Source organism: Vombatus ursinus, unplaced genomic scaffold, assembly GCF_900497805.2.
Source record: "Vombatus ursinus unplaced genomic scaffold, bare-nosed wombat genome assembly UNPS02014778.1, whole genome shotgun sequence".
Lineage (NCBI taxonomy): Eukaryota > Metazoa > Chordata > Mammalia > Diprotodontia > Vombatidae > Vombatus > Vombatus ursinus.
The window spans coordinates 4534476-4554112 of record NW_020954556.1 but is presented as its reverse complement, the minus strand read 5'-3'; the positions used below and the strand labels follow the sequence as shown (position 1 = coordinate 4554112).

The following is a 19637-nucleotide window of genomic DNA, read 5'->3' as shown; positions in this document are numbered from 1 at the left end:
AGCCGTGTTTTCCTTATCCTAGGCTACTGCTCAATGCAGATTTGTTTCTGGGGACATCCTCCTACATATTTTCTTTATGGAAAAGTAGAAGGGGCTCCATAGTACATATTAAAACAGTTGATCGCCACCAACAGTTTACTTAACATTTAAGGGAGCCCTGTGCTGTTTCCTGTGCTAAAATACCTCATGATGCCTAGCTGAATGTTTCCAGAAGCTGTAGTGTAGTATGTAATGTGTATAAATACGTTTCTTGTCTGCCCGGGAAAGTAGTTGCATTTGCTGTTCCTGGATCTACCCCCAAGTCATCAACACCACACAACCTTCTTTATGCAGTTGCATCTGGGTGGGATTTTTTCATTTGAAAGACTAAAATAAGCCACGGGGTTGAGTTTTCTTAGAGCATTCACAATAACTCTGGGATTTCAATTGGAATGAAGCATTCTAATTCATTGTCATTTGGAGCAAAGCTTCTTCCAAAAAGAAAAGAAAAGGAAAGAAAAGAAAAAGGTGGTGGTGGGGACACTAAATAATACTCCCTACTGTTGTACTTACACCATCTTAGGCATGTAGCTGCCAAGAACCTTGACTTTTTCCTGGAACGCTGTCTCCTGATTTGGCCTCTCATCTGTCACAGCTTCCTGGCCTGAATGAAGTGGAAAGTTATGGAAATATCAGATGAATTGGGGACCTTCTCAAATAACCAGTCCCAGTAGCCTGAGCCCCATACTGGCTTTTGCCTGAGTAACTTAGCTTGACATCGAGGATTGTAGTATGCTGCTTCTTTGTGTCTCCCTCTCTTGTCATCTGCCAGTGCTTTCCTCTTGTTGGCTTTGAGGTGACCCTGAATTCTGGGAGCCTGTGTCAGCAGAGCTGTAGCCCTGGCAGACCCTGCCAAACTAGAAAGACTTTGAGGACAGGTCTGGTGATGGACTGTGGGTCTGCAGTCCAAAGCTTTCTGAGCAAGGTTAAGGTGGGAAGGCTCATCTTCAGGAGTTTGGGCCCCAGGCGACTTTTGCCATTCATACATAAAAGAAAAGTTCTGTGTAAGGAAATAGTTTTATATTCTCCTGGATGGTTGGCAGAAATTCTGCTTCATTGAATTGGAGACATGAATTCTGTACAATTCAATTCAACCAACCCACATTAAGTACAATTACTTTCAAGGCATTGAGCTAAATGCTAGGGACACATAAAGGAAAGTGAAAAACAGTATTTGCCCTTGAGGAGCGAATATTCTACCAGGGAGAGGATGCAGCATGTAACAGGTAAGTAAGTACAAGGTTATTTGAGGAGGGTGAGAACACTAATAACTGAAGTGGGGAATCAGTCAGTCGATTAGCATTTATTAAATGCCTACTATGTGCCAGGCAGCTAGGTAGTGCAATGGATAGAGTGCTGGGCCTGGAGTCAGGAAGACTCATCTTTCAAATTCGGCCTCAGACATGTACTAGCTGTGTGACTTTGAGCAAGTCACTTAACCCTGTTTGCGTCAGTTTCCTCGTCTGTAAAATGAGCTGGAGAGGGAAATGGCAAACTACTTCAGTATCTTTGCCAAGAAGACCCCAAATGGGGTCACAAAGAGTTGAACATGACTGAGATGACTGAATCACAACCACCACCACCAACATACCAGGCGCTGTATAAGTTCTGGGGATACAAAGAAGAGCAAAAGATAGTTCCTTCTCTTAGGGAGCTCTCAGTCTAATGAGGAAGCTTCCCTTAGGAAGTGGCCATGAATGAATGAATGAATGAATGAATGAATGAACGAATGAAAAAACCTTCATTAAATACTTACCACATAACAAACACTGTGCAATAAGGGGACAAGGGGGTAAAATACAACAGCAAAGGCAGTCTCTGCCTCGAAGTACCTTACATTCTAGCGAGAGAGACAATGCACATAAGGGAGTGTTGGTCAGAGAGGGGTACATTGGTTCAGAAAGTTACTGGGATGGTAAGTGGGAGCAGATCTCCTAGTGAGGCTTTCCAGAAGATGGTCAAGTTGGGGAGGTCACTAATCTTGACACAGGCCGGGGTTGTCCAGGATGAAATTTCTAGAAATGAAGGATTGTAAGAAATAGAATTGAGAAGAGGAGCATATATCAAAAATGAAAGACAGCACCAGGGCGAGGAAATCAGATGTGAATGCCAAGTTTGGAAAGAACTACTGGGAAACACCTAAGAGTAACGTGGACTGTGATAGGGAATGATATGAAATAAGCTAGAAAAGGACGATGGGAACTAGAAGGTTTTAAATGCCAAGCCTATGAGCTTATATTTTATCCTAGAGGCAATAAAGAGCTGCTGAAGATGTTACAGCAAAATAGATGCTTTCTCTGGTTCCTGTCCACCTAAGTCACTTTCTTAAAGGAAAGACCTTGCATGATACAGTGGATAGAACCTTGGACTTGGAGTCGGAGGATTTTTCCACTGCCGTTATGACCTTGGGCAAGTCATTGTGTGTATTTGGACCTCATTTTACTAACTTGGAAAATGAGGAAGTGGATTTGGTGACCTCTGACACACCTTCTAGCTATAAACTATGATTCTGGAGTTATTTTTTCTTTCTTTCCATTTTGCTTTGGCATTTGGGGGGGGATTGTTGCTTTCTTCTCATTCTCTGTGACTTTTTTTTTTTTTGGCTAGGCAATGGGGTTAAGTGACTTGCCCAGGGTCACACAGCTAGTAAGTGTCAAGTATCTAAGGCCGGATTTGAATTCAAGTCCTCCTGACTCCAGGGCCGGTGCTCTATTCACTGTGCCACCTAGCTGCCCCACTCTCTGTGACTCTTGACCGTGTTTTCCCATTAATTCTCTGTAGGGAACCTACATAGTTCCCATAAAATGCTTGCTGGGAAAGCTTATGCTTTATATGTGGGGCATGGTACAGTTTGCATTTCAGTGGGAAGAGGAGGAGAGAGCTGGCTTCATAGAGAGTTTGGACTCCCATTGTTCTCCTGGAAGGGAAACTGTCAGATTTGCACTTAAGAATTGATTATGAAAGGCTTTGTGTTTTTCTTTTTTCCTCAGCCAGTATTGGGATACACATATTGGAAAATGACCAGATACAATTTCAAAAGAACATTTGACTTTTATTTTGTGGTCTGATGTCTGCTTAATATTTAAAAAGACAAATTATTCCACAGAGCCTGGAAAAACAATGGCCAGAATCACAAAATAAAACCTGGTAATGACCAGCAACTGAACTCTTTAGTCATAGCTCAAGCAGGGGGTGAGTGGTTTGCAAGTGAAATAGGCCTCACTTCTGTCCGTTGGCTTAATGATGTAACATGTTGCCTTTTGGGCAGACATTGTCCTTTGTTTCCATGAAATAAAATGAGAGCCAAAAAAACCCCAAAGCAAACCTTACCACCCATCATTTCTGGTACTTTCTCTTCTTACAAATAGAGGTGAGGGACTAGGCTTAGGAATAAGTAGAATGGAGATCTTTGTGGCTTTGTTTTTGGGAGCTGGGGAAGGCCTCCTTATCTCCCTCCCTTATTTTCCAAAAAAGTTGATGTTTTGATGCTCCACATTCCACAACTAAATTTAATTGGCTTAAGCCAAACATGTGGCTTTGTCCCTTATTAAAAATACTCCTGATATAGGTAATGTTAAATTTAATCATTCATTGACCATTCAGTGAGAATGAATTTATGAGAGGCTTTTTTTAGGAAAAAAAATTATTAATAATTTCTAAAAGCACTACAGTGATTTCCAGATATATTCTCATCAAAATCTTCCTTGTAACAAAGACAGGTAAATTAACTATTAAATCAGCTTTTGTATGCAATATTCCTCAACTGTAGACCTCCCCTACTTCCATTTTTTCCCCCACGAGAAAGATAATATGTTTTATTATTGATTTTAAAGTCTTTTCATGAAAGCAGAATTTGATAATAGGCAGAGGAAGGAGAGACCTTGAGGATACTGGTTACCTGAGTTGGGGAAGGAAATGTTAGGTTTTTAGTGACAATCTGAAATGAAAGAAGTTTGAGTGAAGGTGTATTGCTTGGCTTAGGAGGACGTGTGGAGTACTGAAGATTACAAATTTGATCTTTAAGATTAGGAGAGGAAGCTATTTTCCACATCTGGGTCATCGAGAGAGAGAGAGAGAGAATGTTATCTTTTCCTTGATGCTGACATTAAAAAAATATTGATGCCTTTTGTTTTTTTCATCACCAGGATTTCTCGCAGTTTTTCTCCTTTTCCCCTTAAAAGAGAGCCATTCCATGTAACAATTTTTAAAATTTAAAAAAAATATTTTTTCCAATTACATGTAAAAACAATTTTTAACATTCTTTTTTAAAATTTGAGTTGTAAATTCTCCCCCTTCCTCCCTCCCCTACTTCCTCATTGAGAAGGCAAGCAATTTAATAAACAACATTTTTAAAGGGGAAAAAAAAAAGGAAAGAAGAGGAAGAGAAAAAAATAGTAGATAGATTAAATTATCTTAAAATATATTCAGTTTACCACAGAAAATTGAAAACCTAACAGAAATAGAAATCTTGTAGACATGGGTTGAAAAAATTAAAAACCTATTTTCTAGCCAAATGTTAACCTTATTGAGTGAGTGAATGTAAGGACCATTCTTCAGAGGCTTGGATCAGAGCCATCACTGTTGCCTTCTATTTTGACATGACTCTCCTACTGTTAGAAGAAACTTTATTGAAACTTCAACCAATATTTGCCAAGCTCCTATTATGTGCAGAGCACTGAGATCGGGCACTGAAGGAGATGCATGGAGCTTATCGTTTAATGGATGAAGGGGAAAGGTAGAAATCATACATATACAAGGAGCTCATGGTTATAAGACAAAAGGATACATGAAGAGCCCTATCTCATCTCTGGTTCCTTACCTTCCAGGGCAGTAAGAGGCTTATGAGGCCAGTGAACTCAGATAACTGTGTAGTCACATAGATGAGCTCTGGGTAGTTCAGTGAACTTTTGGGTCAAATTCTTCTCACTGAAACAGAATGAATCTAGAGAGCCTGGAGGTGATAATAGGCTTACGCCTCTTAAGTGGATAAAATCCATGTCCATTACTGGTGATGGCTTTGTTGACTTCACACTAGTTTTGATGAAGCATAAAAGTTGCTCCAACAGTTAGGTGGCACAGAGCATAGAGTGCTGGACCTGGAGTCAGGAAGTCTCATCTTTGTGAGTTCAAATTTAACTTCAGACATTTATTAATTATTTGATCTTAGGCAAGTCACTTAATGCCTCAGTTTCCTCATCTGTAAAATGAGCTGGAGAAGGAAATGGCAAACCACTCCAGTGTCTTTGCCAAGAAAACCCCAAATGGGGTCATGAAGAGTCAGACACCACTGAAATGACTGAACAGCAAAAGCAATTACTCCAAGCCTCGTACTGTAGAGTTTCCCACACAGTACTGGTGTTTGGGCAGTGACTCAGGGAGGCAGTATGTGCGTGTGTGTGGGTGAGAATGTGACATCACAGGATGGTGTTAAAAAAGACCTAGTTGTCTCTCCCTAAGTCTGCAAATATAAGCTCTGGGGCTCCCTCAAAAAACCCCATCATTCTAAATGGGAGAGAAACTAACCTAGGTAAGACTTGGACAAGTAGAAAGGTCCCAACCGACAAAGGTGAGGATGATGCAGCCCCTTTCCCAATGCGAGTTTTGTGTGTGTTCCACTAGTTTATTGACCAGGCAAGGGGGAGATAGAAATAGTCTCTAATCAATAGTGATTTAGAGCATTTTTTTCCATATTGCTAATTTTAGCTTAGATTTCTTCCTCTGAAAACTGCATTTGGGGTTAAGTGACTTGCCTGGGGTCACACAGCTAGTAAGTGTCTGAGGCCAGATTTGAACTCAAGTCCTCCTGACTGCAGGACTGGTGGCTATTCACGGCACCACTTAGCTGCCCCCCTATATATTTTTGAAATGAGATATTTATCAGAGAAACTGGCTGCAAAGATTTTTCCCCATAGTTTCCTGATTTCCCTTTAATTTTAGCTGCATTGCTTTTGTTTGTGCAAAACCTTTTACGTTTTATGTGATCAGAATTATCTTTTGAGCCTCTCTCTCTCTTATTTGGTCATAAACACTTCCTTTGCCCGTAGATCTGACAGATAATTTCTTCCAAGCTCCACTAATTTGCTTATTATATCACCTTTTATGTATAAAACCTGGACTTGTTTTTAGCTTTTCTTGGTATACAGTATGAAATGTTGATCTATGCCTAGTTTCTGTTAGACTACTTTCTAGTTTTCTCAACAATTTTTGTCAAATACTTAGATCTTGCCTCAACAACTGGGATCTTTGGGTTTATCAAATTCTGTGTTGTTATGCTCACTTGCTTCTGTTTATTGTGTTCCTAAACTATTTCATTGATTAATTCTCTGTTTCTTACCCAGTACAAACTTGTTTCGAGAATTATAGCTTTATAGTATAGTTTGATGTCTGGTCCTGCTAGCTCCTCTTTCTTTCCCATTTTTTTCATTGATTCCCTGGATATTCTTGACATTTTATTTCTTCAAATGAGTTTTATTATTATTTTTTTCTAGCTCTATAAAGTAATTTTGTGACTTGATTGAGATGGTACTGAATAAGTAAATTAATTTAGCTATTTCATAATTGTTATATTGATTCAACCCATGAACAATGATTATTTTCTGTTATTTAGATGTCTTTATTCATGTGAATAATGTTTTGTAATTATGTTTATATAGTTCTGGAGTGTCTTGGCAGGTGGACTTCCAAATATTTTATACTGTCTGTGGTTATTTTAAATGGAATTTCTCTTTCTATCTCTTGTTATTGTTATTGCTTTTGTAACATACAAAAATGCTAATGATTTGTATGGATTTATTTTTTATCCTGCAACTTTTCTGAAGTTGTTATTTGTTTTGATGAGTTTTAAGTTGACTCTCTAGAGTTCTCTTAGTAAACTATCCTATCATTTGCAAAAAGTCACGATTTTATTTCTTCATTGCTTATTTCTTCATTTTCATTCTTTCTTTTTTTTTTATTGCTATAGCTAGCATTTCTACTATGGTATTGAATAGTAATGGTGTTAATGGGCATTCTTGCTTCACTCCTGATCTTATAGGAAAGGTTTCTAGTTTATGACTGTCATAGATAATATTTGCTTCATATTAAGGAATATTCCATTTCTCCCCCTTTTTTTTAAAGGCTAGAGGACCTTTTTTTTTTTTTTAAACAGGAATGGGTATTGTATTTTGCCAGAAGTTTTTTTTTTTTTTTGCATCTATTAAAGTAATTGTGATTATTGTTGTTGTTGTAGTTGTTTTTTAATATGGTCAGTTATGCTTATAGTTTTCCTAATAGTAAACAAGTTCTGCATTCCAGTATAAATCTAGTCTGGTTATAGTGTAGGATCTTTGTGATATACTGCTGTAATCTCCTTGCTCATATTTTATTTAAATTTTTTTGTTTCAGTATTCATTAGGGAAATTGGTTTTCTTTCTCTGTTTTGACTCTCCTGGGTTTAAGTAACAGCACTGTAATTGTGTCATAGAAGGAATTTGATAGAAATCCTTTATCCATTTTTTAAAATAACTTATGTAATATTGGAATGAATTGTTCTTTAAATGTTCGGTAGAATTCACTTGTAAATCTATCTAGTCCTAGAATTTTTTTCATAGGGAGTTTGTTTATGACTTATTTAATTTCTTTTTCTAAAATAGGGGTTATTTAAGTATTCTATTTATTCCATAAATCTTGGCAATATGTATTTTTGTAAATATTAATCCATTTAATTTAGATTGCCAGTTTTATTGGAATATAGTTGAGCAAAGTAACTCCTAATAATTATTTTTATTTCATCTTTGTTGGTTGTGAATTCACTTTTTGTATTTTTGATATTGGTAATTTGATTTTCTCCTTTCTTTTTTTAAATCAAATTAGCTAATAGCTTATTTTTTTAAACCAGCTCCTAATTTTATTTATTACTTTAATTTTTTTTCTTAACTTTCAGTTTTGTTAATCTCTCCTTTGATTTTCAGGGTCTCTGTTTTGGTATTTGGGGTTTTAAAATTTGTTTTCTAATTTTTTTTTAGTTGCATGCTAAGTTTGTTGATCTGTTCTTTTTTTTATTGGTATATATTTTTGGAGATATAAATTTTCTTTTAAGTACTGCTTTGATTGCATCTCATAAATTGTGGTGTGTTTTTCTCATTGTTTTCATATTTAATGAAATTATTGGTTGTTTGTATGATTTGTTCTTTGATACATCCATTCTTTAGGATTAAGGTATTTAGTTTCCAAGTAATTTTCAATCTATGCTTCAAAGGTCTTTTGTTGAAAGTTATTGAATATTTCTGCTTTTTTCATGTTTGTAAGGTTCTTATGCCCTAATACATTTTTGTGAAGATTATGTGCACAGCTGAGAAATCAGTATACTACTTTCTATTCCCACTAATTTTCTCTAGAGACTTATCAGATCTAACTTTCTAAAATTCTATTCATCTACTTAACTTCTTATTTATCTTATTTTATATTTAGCTAGCTCTAAGAAGGATAAATTGAGTTCCCTCAGTAAGATAGTTTTACTGTATTTCCTCTTGTAACTCATTTAACTTTTTTTTTTTTGGCTAGGCAGTGGGGTTAAGTGACTTGCCCAGGGTCACACAGCTAGTAAGTGTTATGTGTCTGAGGTCAAATTTGAATTCAGGTCCTACTGAATCCAGGGCCGGTGCTCTATTCACTGTGCCACCTAGCTGCCTCTCATTTAACTTTTTCATTAAGAATACTGTACCTTTTGGTGCAAATATGTCCAGTATTGATATTAATTCATTGTCTATAGTTGTTTTGTTGGTTAGTCATTTTTCAGTTGTGTCCAACTCTTCATGACCCATGGAGTTTTCTTGGCAAAGATACTGGTTTGCCATTTCCTTTTCTAGCTCATTTTACAGATGAGGAAACTGAGGCAGATAGGGTTAAATGACTTGCCCAGAGTCACACAGCTAATAAGTGTCTAAGGCTAGATTTGAACTCAGGGCTTCCTGACTCCAGGACTGGTGCTGCATCCACTGTGCCACCTAGCTGCCAATGTCTATGGTACCTTTTTCTCACCAAGGCAATCCGGGTTAAGTGACTTGCCTAGGGTCACACGGCTACTAAGTGTCAAGTGTCTGAGTCTGAATTTGAACTCAGGTCCTCCTGACTCCAGGGCTGGTGCTGTATCCACTGTGCCACCTAGATGCCATACCTTCCCTCTGCCTCCTTTCTCTTGATCCCTTTCCCTCCTCCTTCCTGATTGGGTAGGATGAATTTCTGTACCCAGCTGCATATGTATGTGTATTCTTCCCTATTCGAACCAATTTAGATGTGAATGATATTTAAATCTTGCCCACTTTTCCCTCACTGCCCTCTCCTTTATATAAACTTTTTCTTCCAAGTCCCATTTATGTGAGATAATTTTCCCCATTCTTCCTGTCCCTTTCCCCTTCTCCCAGTGCATTCTGCTTTCCTGCCCTTCTGTTCTTTCTGGTTTGGTGCTTCGTGCCCTGCCTGGTCTGGCTCAGCAACCCTTCTGTATCTGTGTGTTGGAATGCTCTCCATTCCGTGTGTCTCGGCTGCCATTCCACACTCCCGGCCAGACCGTACCCCGATGCATACAAACCTTGGCCTGTCTTTCTAAGCTGCCTTGGGCTGGGAAAAATGACTCATTCTGACTTTTTTCTTGGCTTTCTATATCAGAATTTGGTCTGGTGCATTTTCTAGGCTGTTGTGGAGGAGGTGCTGGATGAGAAGGGCAAAAATGCTTCCCCTTACTCTGCCATCTTGACTCTTTCCACTTACTTTTCTTACATAGTTAATTTACCTTTTGATTGTACTTCTTCCTTCCATCCCTCCCCTACCCCCCAACTCTTTCTTTCTTCTTTGTTCTCACTTTTACCATCCTAATTAATACAGGCCATAATTATAATCCATTTTGAATATTTCAGTATCCTCCTTTGCAGATCTTCGTGCTTGTCCTCTCTCTACACTCCAATCTATTATTTATATTTCTACCAAACCAGTCTTGTCTATGTATAAATCTGGTTACATTGCTCTTTTGCTCAAAGATTTTCTGTGACTCTCCATTACCTCTCAAGTCAAGTTCAGTTCATTCTTCTCTGTCAATCAAGATCATCTACAATCTGGTACCAACCTTTTTTTCAGCACTATCTAATGTTTCTCGCCAATCTAGACTATTCCCTGCCTCCCAAATATATCATAGGTTTTCATTCCCCTATGACTGTTCACCCTGTTTCCTTTGCTTGCAGTGTCCTCCTGGCCCTTTTTTGCTTATAGAATTTCAGCCTATTCTTTAAATCCCATCCACCATGATACCTTCCCAACCCCCAACCTCCAACATGATACTTTTTTTTAATACCCTAATTGATAATGACCTTTCCTCTCAGACTTCCCATAGACCCTTTTTGATGGGTAATTCACTCTTATACCTGGTATTTAATATTGTGTGTTAGATTTGTTTGTGTTTGCCACAGAAGTCCCTTGACTTATTGACTGTGTGAACATGCGTGAGTCCCTTAACCGCTCTGAGCTTCAGGTCCTCATCTGTCAAATGGGGATAATGCCTCTATTACCTACCTCACAGGTATATGTGAGGATCAAATGAAATAATGTATATACATAAAGTACTTTGTAAACCTTTAAGTGTTATATAAGTACTAATAGTAATGACTGATGGGATCATTGAAAGTAGAGCCATATCTTTAGATTTATATCTCTAAAATAACAAAGCACGGTTCCTTCTCTTAGTAATGGATCAAAAGGTGTTGTTTGTGTGACAGTAACTCTCACCTCTATAAAGATGTTGTGGGTAGGAATAAGATACCATTATCCTATTGTACTCTGCAGTACAGTTTTCTTGGACTTTTTACCTCACTCACAATGGCTCCTTATAAAAAACTGAAGGCATAGGCTTGTGCAAGTCTAACAACTAGACAAAGCCTCAGAGGTCATCAATCCCAATCCATACTTAAGCAGGGATCTCCTCTACAGAACCCCTAACAAACAGTCATTTATCGGCCTCTTGAAAATCTGTGGTGATGGGGACATTACTATCTAGGAAACAATCCATCTCGTGTGAACAGCTCTAAATGTTATGAAGCTTTTCTTTATATTGAGCTTGTCTGTGCCTCTCTATAACTTTCTGGCCATTGGTCCTAATTGTTCTAGAGCTAAGGAAAATTATTCTAATCCCTCTTTGACATGACTTTTCTTCAAATACTTCAAGACTGCTACTGTATCCACAAAGCCTGACACATAGTAGGCACTTAATAAATGTTTATTGTCTATTATTGACTGTGTTCTTCCTGAGTTCTCTGTTCTCAGAGCTGGAAACAACCTTAATGTCCACTTTCATTTTAGGGATCAAGCACTGAGGCCCAGAAGATTTAAATAATTTGTCTAATGTCGTGCAAGTAATAAGAGGCCAAGCCAGGATTTGAGCCCAGGTTCTCCCTCTGTGATGTGCTGCCTCTTCAGGCTAAACATCCCATGTTCTTTCAATAAATTCTCATATGGAATCATCTGGAAGTCCCTCCTACTCTCACTCACCTCTACTCATTCCAGATGGTCAGTAGTCTTCCTAAAAGACGTGCCCAGAACTGAACCTGGCACTCTCAAAGTGGTCTGACTAGGGTAGAGTCTGACGGAACCAGGCCCTTCTTTACTCTGAACCTGTGTGTCTATGAAGGCAACATTCTAGGCAGAACTTGCACCTGATTTTATGTCTGCCATGTCACATCGGGCATCCATCTGATGCAGTCTAGATGTTAGGGGTCCTGGAACCCCAAAATCACAACATCTGGGTCCTGCCCCAAAGAATTCGACCCAAGCCTTCTTGCAGCCAAAAACAAGGTTTATTGAAGATTCGCCATATTAGCTAGACTCTTAAGGAATCTGAGCATCTATGGGCTATTGTCTAGATTTCTAAGAATCAGAGCATCTTAATGGAGATAAGGTGGACCTTATATACAGACAGACTGTGGGAGGGATCTAGGAGTGGCCAAGTAGTCCATGAGGTAATAGAATTACCAAGGGTGGGAAATGGAGCCTAGGTGCGACCAAGGGTAGGAAATGGTCTGGGGGCCAGCGTTTTTCCTTTCTGGGGCTCAGATTCCAACCCTATCACATCAATTCACTAAAGCTGTGATGTGGTGTTTCTCAGAAAGTCTATCTTTTCTTTGACAGTCACACATGTCCTTGCCCCCTTTAGGTTACGTTAGTATAATTTTTCATTTTCTGGCTGCCATGGAAGGTGGCCTGGAAGGTTCAATAGTTGAAAAGTACAGCAATTTTTTGCTCCATGACTTAGGGATGTATTAAAAATACTGTATTTATTTACGTAGCCACTTTTCCCTCTCTGAGAGAAGTAAGGAAAATGTAGGATTTTGGAGTTTCATCTCTATAGTTTCATGGCTTAAGCAGTCTAATAGTTTCTGACATAGAAGAAATTATTGAGGACATTTCAGGAAATACTCAGATTGGCTGTGGTAATAGTCATAAGCACTTTGCAGCTGAGTAGAATGATAGAATCCCATTTATAATGACTTTCTGTGCTAGGGAGTTCTGTATTGAAAGAACTTAAGAATTTAGAAAATTTCCCCTAGAAAATATTGTCTCATAATAATGCAGTAATATGAAGGAATCTTATTGTGATCACACTGGTACATGATGTGTGCCTAAAATTAATGTCAGTAATATTTAGAAATAAACTATCTCTTTCAAATGAGCCTCATTTCCTTTTCAAAGCAACACTTAACTAGTTGGATGAAGGGTGAGACATGAACTGTTGTACATTAACTTTCAGAAGAGGTTTTCTATTTGAAAGAGGAGGAAAGCAGGTGCATGTTTAATTCAGCATGTGTAAATTGGTGCTCAAAAATTTGTTTTGATGAGGAAATTTAACCTGCTTTCATTAGGGTACATAATTGGAAAATATATGAATTTTCTGTAGCCTTTGTTGCCTTGTATCCCAGGAAGAGATAGCTCCTTTGTTCACGTTGGGTCGGCAAAGGGCAGGAATAGCTTAATGTGTATGTTTGTACCGTTGGAAGGAGGACCTTCATCATTGAGATCATGGATCTCTTGACATGTTGAAGCATGTACATCTTACGTCCTTTTAGTAGAATGCCAGTTCCTCAATGAAGGTTCTTGATTTTGTCTTTATACTTCAGCACCCAATCCAATACTTTGCACACAGTAGATGATTAACAAATTTTTAAAAATTGAATTGAATGTTTTCGAAAGTCTCCAAGTCTTGTGTAGTGGAAAAAGCAATGGAATTAGAGTCAGGAGACACCTGGATTGAAATACCACTTTTTAACACTTATTAGCTTTGTTACTGGGAACAAGTACCTGACCTCTCTGTGATCCACTTTCCTCACAGATGAATGACTGAAAAAACAGTTATTAAGCACTGAGCATATGCCATAGTGCTATCTCTATTAAGAGCAGGAGATATAAAGAGAAAAGTGAAACATTCTCTCCTCTCAAGTGATACACATCCTAATTGATGACAGGACCAGGATTATAAATCATAGACTCATAGATTAAGTGATGAAAGGGACCTTAGGGGTTCATCAAATCCAACTACCTCATTTTACAGAGGAGGAAGCTGAGGCCGAGAGATTGAGTGACTTGCCTGGGATCAAACAAATAGTTACTGTCTGAGGCAGGATTCGAAACCAGATATTCCTGATTCCAGGTCTATCATTCTTCCCTACTCAGTGACACAGATAGGAAGGATCCATCTATAAATCACAGGGTTGCTGTAAGGCTCAAATAAAAATTTATATGTGTGTGTGTTTATATGTAAATATATATATATATAAATATAAATGTATATATATGTATATAGGTATATATATGTATCTATATGTATGTATATATAAATATGTACCCATCTATACATACATGTGTATGTGCACATGTGTGTATATGTATTTGTGTGTATGCTCACATGTATGGTTTCATGAACAGTGGCATCACCGATTATTGCTCTGCAACTTTTCTTTTGGGGAGTCAGCAATAGTATTCCGCACACATGCCAGTACCTGTGAGATGTCTTTATTATGCTGTGGGGTATGGGATGTAGCTGTTTCTTTAGAACACCCAAATTTACTACTGTGGAAACAGCTTCACAGCTGTCATTACAACTGTACTGGAACAATGACTTCTTCTCTCACTACTCTGTCACAGTTTTCCATGTGCCAGTCTCTTGATATAGGTTTTGATTACAATCGGAATGTTTTTCTATCTAGTTGCCTTTCTGAATAATTTCTTCTATTTGGAGGCAGGTAGGTAGCTCAGCAGATAGAATGGTGAGTTCAAATCCTGCCTCAGAAACTTACTAAATGTGTGACCCTGAGTAAGTCACTTAACCTCTGCAAAATGGGAATAATATCAATTCTCTCCCAAATTTATTATGAGGATCAAATGAGATGATATTTGTAAAGTGCTTAACATAATGCCTGATACGCAGTAGGTGCTTAATAAATGCTTATTTCCTCCTTCCCTCCTTCCTTCCTTTGTTCTTTCTGCCCTTCATCCCTTCCTTCCTTCATCCCTTCTTTCCTTCTTTTTGTTTTTGCCTAGAAAATAGTCATCCTCATCCATCCCAGAAATTATAGAGGCATTCTGAAATTCCCTTTGCCGTTCTCTGTCAGGGGAGAGCAGCTTTCCTTTCTAGTCCTTGTCACTGGTAAGTACAGCAGGCACAAAGACCAACATAGAATAATGTGTTGGTCACTGGAATGTTTCTTTCTGTGTTAGAGTGGAAGAGCTATTTGAGCTATAGTCTTATGGGTCTTTGTGGCTTACTTAGGAATCATCCTTGTAAATGACATTACATGCTGCCTATTTTGTAGGTGGACCGTGGATTTTAAGGGACCCTTGGGAATGCTATATTGAAGCTGGCCTGGCCACATTCTGTTCTTTTAACAGATTTCTGCTAATCTACTAGGTGTTGGTAATTAGTGTTTCTTTGTTTCTTCTGTGGGACTCCTGAGTGTTATGGGATCAGAATCATAGAATCTTGGAGTTGGAAGGAATCTTACAAACTACTTAGTATAACCCATGCCTGAATAAGAATCCCCTCTATAACATATTTGGAAAATGGTCCTCTAGCCTTTAAAGCCATTAAGTGAAGGGGATCCCTCTGCTTCCTAAGGAATTTCATTCTATTTTCAGAGAGTTCCAGTTGTGGGCAAGTTTTTCCTTAAGTTTTGCAAATCTAAATTCACTGCTTTGCAACTTCAACTCCTAATTGCTCCTAATTCTTCTCTCTTTGATCAAATGGAACAAATCTGATCCCACTTCTATTTCACAGACTTCCAAATGGTTAAAGACAATTGTTAAGTTAAGACTTTTTTGGGGGGTTGACTCTTAAGACTTATTTTTAAACAAAAATATTAATGATGAGTCACTTTATTCTTTGCTTATATTAAAAGATTCGTGTACTAGCCACAGTAGCTACCTTGACAGCTGTTCTTTGGACAGGCACTTTTATATGAGTCATTTGTAAATTGGTCAGTGGATTCCTAATTAGGTGCTTTAGTGGTCAGTCACAGTCTATTTCCATACTGGGGAGAGGGTTAGGTAAACTAGGTTTTGGAGAGGTTATCAAAGATAGCCTTATCAGAGTTGCCTAGAATGACAATATATCCCCAGAAGAAGTCCAGAAATTATCAGCTCCTATCATCATCATCATCATCATCATCATCATCACTTTCTTAGAAGATCTGAGATGTAACTAGTATTTCAGGGGCAGAGATCAGGCTCAGTGATCTTTTAGGATTCTCTGGAAGAATGTGTCAGTTTTACTTCCCCAAGTGCCACATCATACACGGATGATAGAGAGCTTGGTTATAATAATGGCACCATTAATAGTGCTAGCCATTTCTATTGAGTACTTGACTCTCAGGCCAACATGTCCAATGTAGTCTCCAGTGGCCACAAAAGCATTGAACCTGATGTCATAGAATCATGGAATCACAGAATTTGCGAGTTAGAAAGGACTTCATTGGCTAGATAGTCTAATTCATATATGAAATAATCTTCATTCTCACATATCTTATCCTCTTCCCCTGTCAATCTGACTCAAAAAGCTTGTATACTATATTTTGAGAAATCATAATTGAAAGCTGCCTAGACCTATGAATCATAGTACAAAGTAAAAATAGAATCCACTGGTCACTTTTTAAAAAAAAAATTTTTTTTTAGGCAATTGGGGTTAAGTGACTTGCCCAGGGTCACACAGCTAGTGTCAAGTGTTTGGTCTGAGGCCAGATTTAAACTCAGGTTCTCCTGACTTCAGGGCCGGTGCTCTATCCACTGTGCCACCTAGCTGCCCCCACTGGTCACCTTCTAAAAGAAACTTCAAAAAGAAAATCCCAGAAATGTTATAGTCAAAATCAAGAGGTTGTAGGCCAACGAAAAAATACTGCAAGCATCAGAAAGAGTGCTTGAGTACCAATAAGCCACATTAGCATCACACAAAACTTGGCAACTACCATTTTAAAAAAGAGCAGAACTTAGAACATGATATTCCAAAAAGCAAAAGAGAGCCTTATAACCGAAATAATCTAGCAATACTGAGTATAATCCCAAAGAAGAAGAAAAAGGCATCTTTAATGAAGTAGGAGACTTCCAAGCTTTATTGGTGACAAGATCCAAGCTGAATAGAAACTCTGAAATGGAAACACCAGAGTCAAGAGAAACACACACAAAAACATTCAAGTAGTTCAAAGGGTTTATACAAGGGTGAAGTATTTACATTCTAACAGTTAGAGAAGAAACAATTGTTTCCTCAGAACCATAATGTCATCATCAAAGGTCACAGAGAGAATTAAATAAGACAAAAGGTCTGGGGAGTAGTTTTATTATGTCTTGATCTTAAGAGAAGAAAGAAAAGGGAGGAAAAAGAAATATATTAGAGAAGAAAGGGTGGAACTTACTATCTCCCATAATTGGGTGCTCAAGAAGATAGCACAAATATGAATGAAGGAGTGGGGGGGGGAGTGATCATCACTGAAACTTCAGTTTCATAAACTAGACGAAGGAGGGTAGAACACACACACAAACACATACATACATACTAAGAGTATTGTGTGGAAATACTTTCAACTCAACTGTGAAACAGGAGGGATCTGGAAGAAGTTATAAATAAGAAGGTCAGTTTCCAGAAGAGATGAGTCATTAGCAAAACAAATCTCAACCCCAGTGGGTGGATTTTGAAGTGAGGTTTAAAAGGAAAGGAAAAGAAGGAAAGAAGGAAGAAAAAGAAGGGTAAGAACCTGTCATGGAAAATGGAAGAGAAGATGGGTAGGGAAGGGGAAACAGATATTATCAAATCTAGATCACTAAGGCTGAGCATACTCCTTTTTATACTCTTCTTGATAAAGAGAGAAGCAGAAGACAGAAATGTGTGAGAGAACAGGATGGAGGGAGACACACAATTGTGTATTTGGCTCCTCACCCCCCCCCATCACTCAATTGGGCATTCTCTTTGACCCAGTGATCCCTTTGTTATACCTATCTTCCAGAGAAGTCCAGGAAAGAGAAAATGGGCCCATGCATACAACATTTATAGTAGAATTTTGGTAATGACAAAGAACTGGAAACTAAAGGGATGCCCATCATCTAGGGAGTGACTGAATGAATTATTGTTCATTAATGTAATGGAATAGGCAGCTAGGTGGCACAGCAGCCAGGAAGATTCATCTTCCTGAGTTCAACCCTGGCCTCAGACACTTACTAGCTGTGTGACCCTGGGCAAGTCACTTAACCCTGCTTGCCTCAGTTTCCTCATCTGTAAAATGAGCTGGAGAAGGAAATGGTAAACTAGTATCATTGCCAAGAAAACCCCAAATGGGGTCATGAAGAATCAGACACGAGTGAAAAACAACTAAGCAACAATACAATAACAACAATACAATAGAATATTATTATAAGAAGTGACAGAAGCGAAAACTGATATGAACCAATGCAGACAGGAGTAGATGGTACCAGCAGACCAGTATTGTACAGAAAAAGAACTTTGAAGGACTTAAGAACTCTCACCAATTCATCTACCTCCTGGTGGTGAGGTGATGTATTCCAAGTGCAGAAGGAGATATAAACATATTTTTGACTATAGCCAGTGTGGGAATTTGTCCTATGTGACTGTGCATATTTGTCACCATGGTTTTTGTTATTCTTTTCTTTCATTTTAGGGTGAGACTGTTGGAGTGTCCCATTTCCCTGCAAAGTCAGCAGTTATAGCATAGGTTGGTAAGCTTTTATCTTTTCTCCTGAATTTCCATTATAGATGTTTCTCTGGGCCTTTAGTATTTTAATTTTCAGTGGTCCCTCCACTTGTAGAGATGTACTTTGTGCTGTAATTATATTACCTTTTAAGGTAGTCCATTTTGGGGAATTCCCAAGCTCACTCCCTCACTGATTTTCATATATATATATATTTTAGTGTGTTATCAGACTTCTAGATCCTTAGCTAAGTACAGATCTTTCTTAGAATTGGATGTCTATGTGATCTGCATTTCCAGTCACTAAGGGGTAAAATGATAATGGTTTTTCACGTTCTTTGTCACTCAGAAGTCAGTGTGTTTTCATGGTTTTTTTTTTTTCTTTTTTTGTGGTCACCTTGGGCAAATCCCTTAATGTCTTTGAACCATGGTCCTACTATTTATACAGTAGGTATAGTGATACTGACCTGTTTCTGTCATTGCTGTGAAAATTAAAATTAAATCTTTTTGTAACTGAACACCCCCATATGCATGTAGAAAGCTAAAAAGTAATAGAAATTATCACTATCTCTGGGAACATGTATTAATGGAAAAATAAAGTCAGACTAAAAAATATGCTTCATGGGAGAATTTACCTGAAGCAGAAAGAAATTGAGGAAATAGGCTTAATATCATACAGTTTTGGACACATTTCTTCACCTCTCTGGACCTTGATTTCTTGTAAAATTAAAGGATTGGAGGAGGTGATCTCCAAGTTCCATCCTGCTCTAAAATCTTACAGTCTTTGACCTGAAGTTCATCAATCTGGGAGTTTGCTGCTATAAGAGAAAGGATCATTTATTTGACTCTTAGAAAATGTCCGGATTCTAGTCCTCTGAAAATTGAAATCAAGATACCATGAGGAGGTAGAGTGGGCCTTAACATCTTGCTTTGTTTTGTTCTTACCTTTGAGGCCACTAAGATCTGAACTTTATCTCAATACCTTGAAATGAATACAGAAGCAGTTGGAATGCATAAGCAAGTGTGTATTGCTATGTATGTCCCAGCCTGGTGACTTTTACTTGGATGAGGAGGGAGATTTGTAGAAGACAAACTGGCAGCAGCCAACCGACCCCTCCCACCTAATGTTTTGTCCTCACATTCTGATTTTAGTCTCCTGTGCAGCTCTCTCTCTAGCATTCTGGCTGTCCCCTCAGAATAGTTTACTGATTACCCTTTTGAATCTTGACTTTGACACCTCTATCCTTTTTTGGGAGTGTTCATAGGTCACTTGTTCATCTGTCCCACACCTCTGCCCTTCTCACTCCCTCTCCTTCAACCAGGAATCAAGACATAACAAGAGAGCTGCCCAGAGGGGGAAAAATAGATTAGGACTTTTTATTCTGGAAAGATACG

The 19637-nt window shown here is 38.2% G+C and overlaps 1 protein-coding gene across 7 annotated transcripts in view; it reads left to right on the top strand.

Moving 5' to 3' along the window:
- Positions 1 to 19637, top strand: part of CSGALNACT1 (chondroitin sulfate N-acetylgalactosaminyltransferase 1) — a 400361-nt gene that overhangs the window by 55854 nt on the left and 324870 nt on the right. For 5 of the 7 annotated variants that reach the window (XM_027865511.1, XM_027865507.1, XM_027865514.1 and 2 more), the window contains exon 3: positions 18213 to 18266. The exons of 1 other annotated variant lie outside the window; for it this stretch is intronic. The gene's annotated coding sequence lies outside the window, so the exon portion shown is untranslated. Of the gene's footprint in view, positions 1 to 14595; positions 14702 to 18212; positions 18267 to 19637 lie in introns of all 7 variants that reach the window. One more of the 7 variants, XM_027865510.1, reaches the window with a different exon arrangement.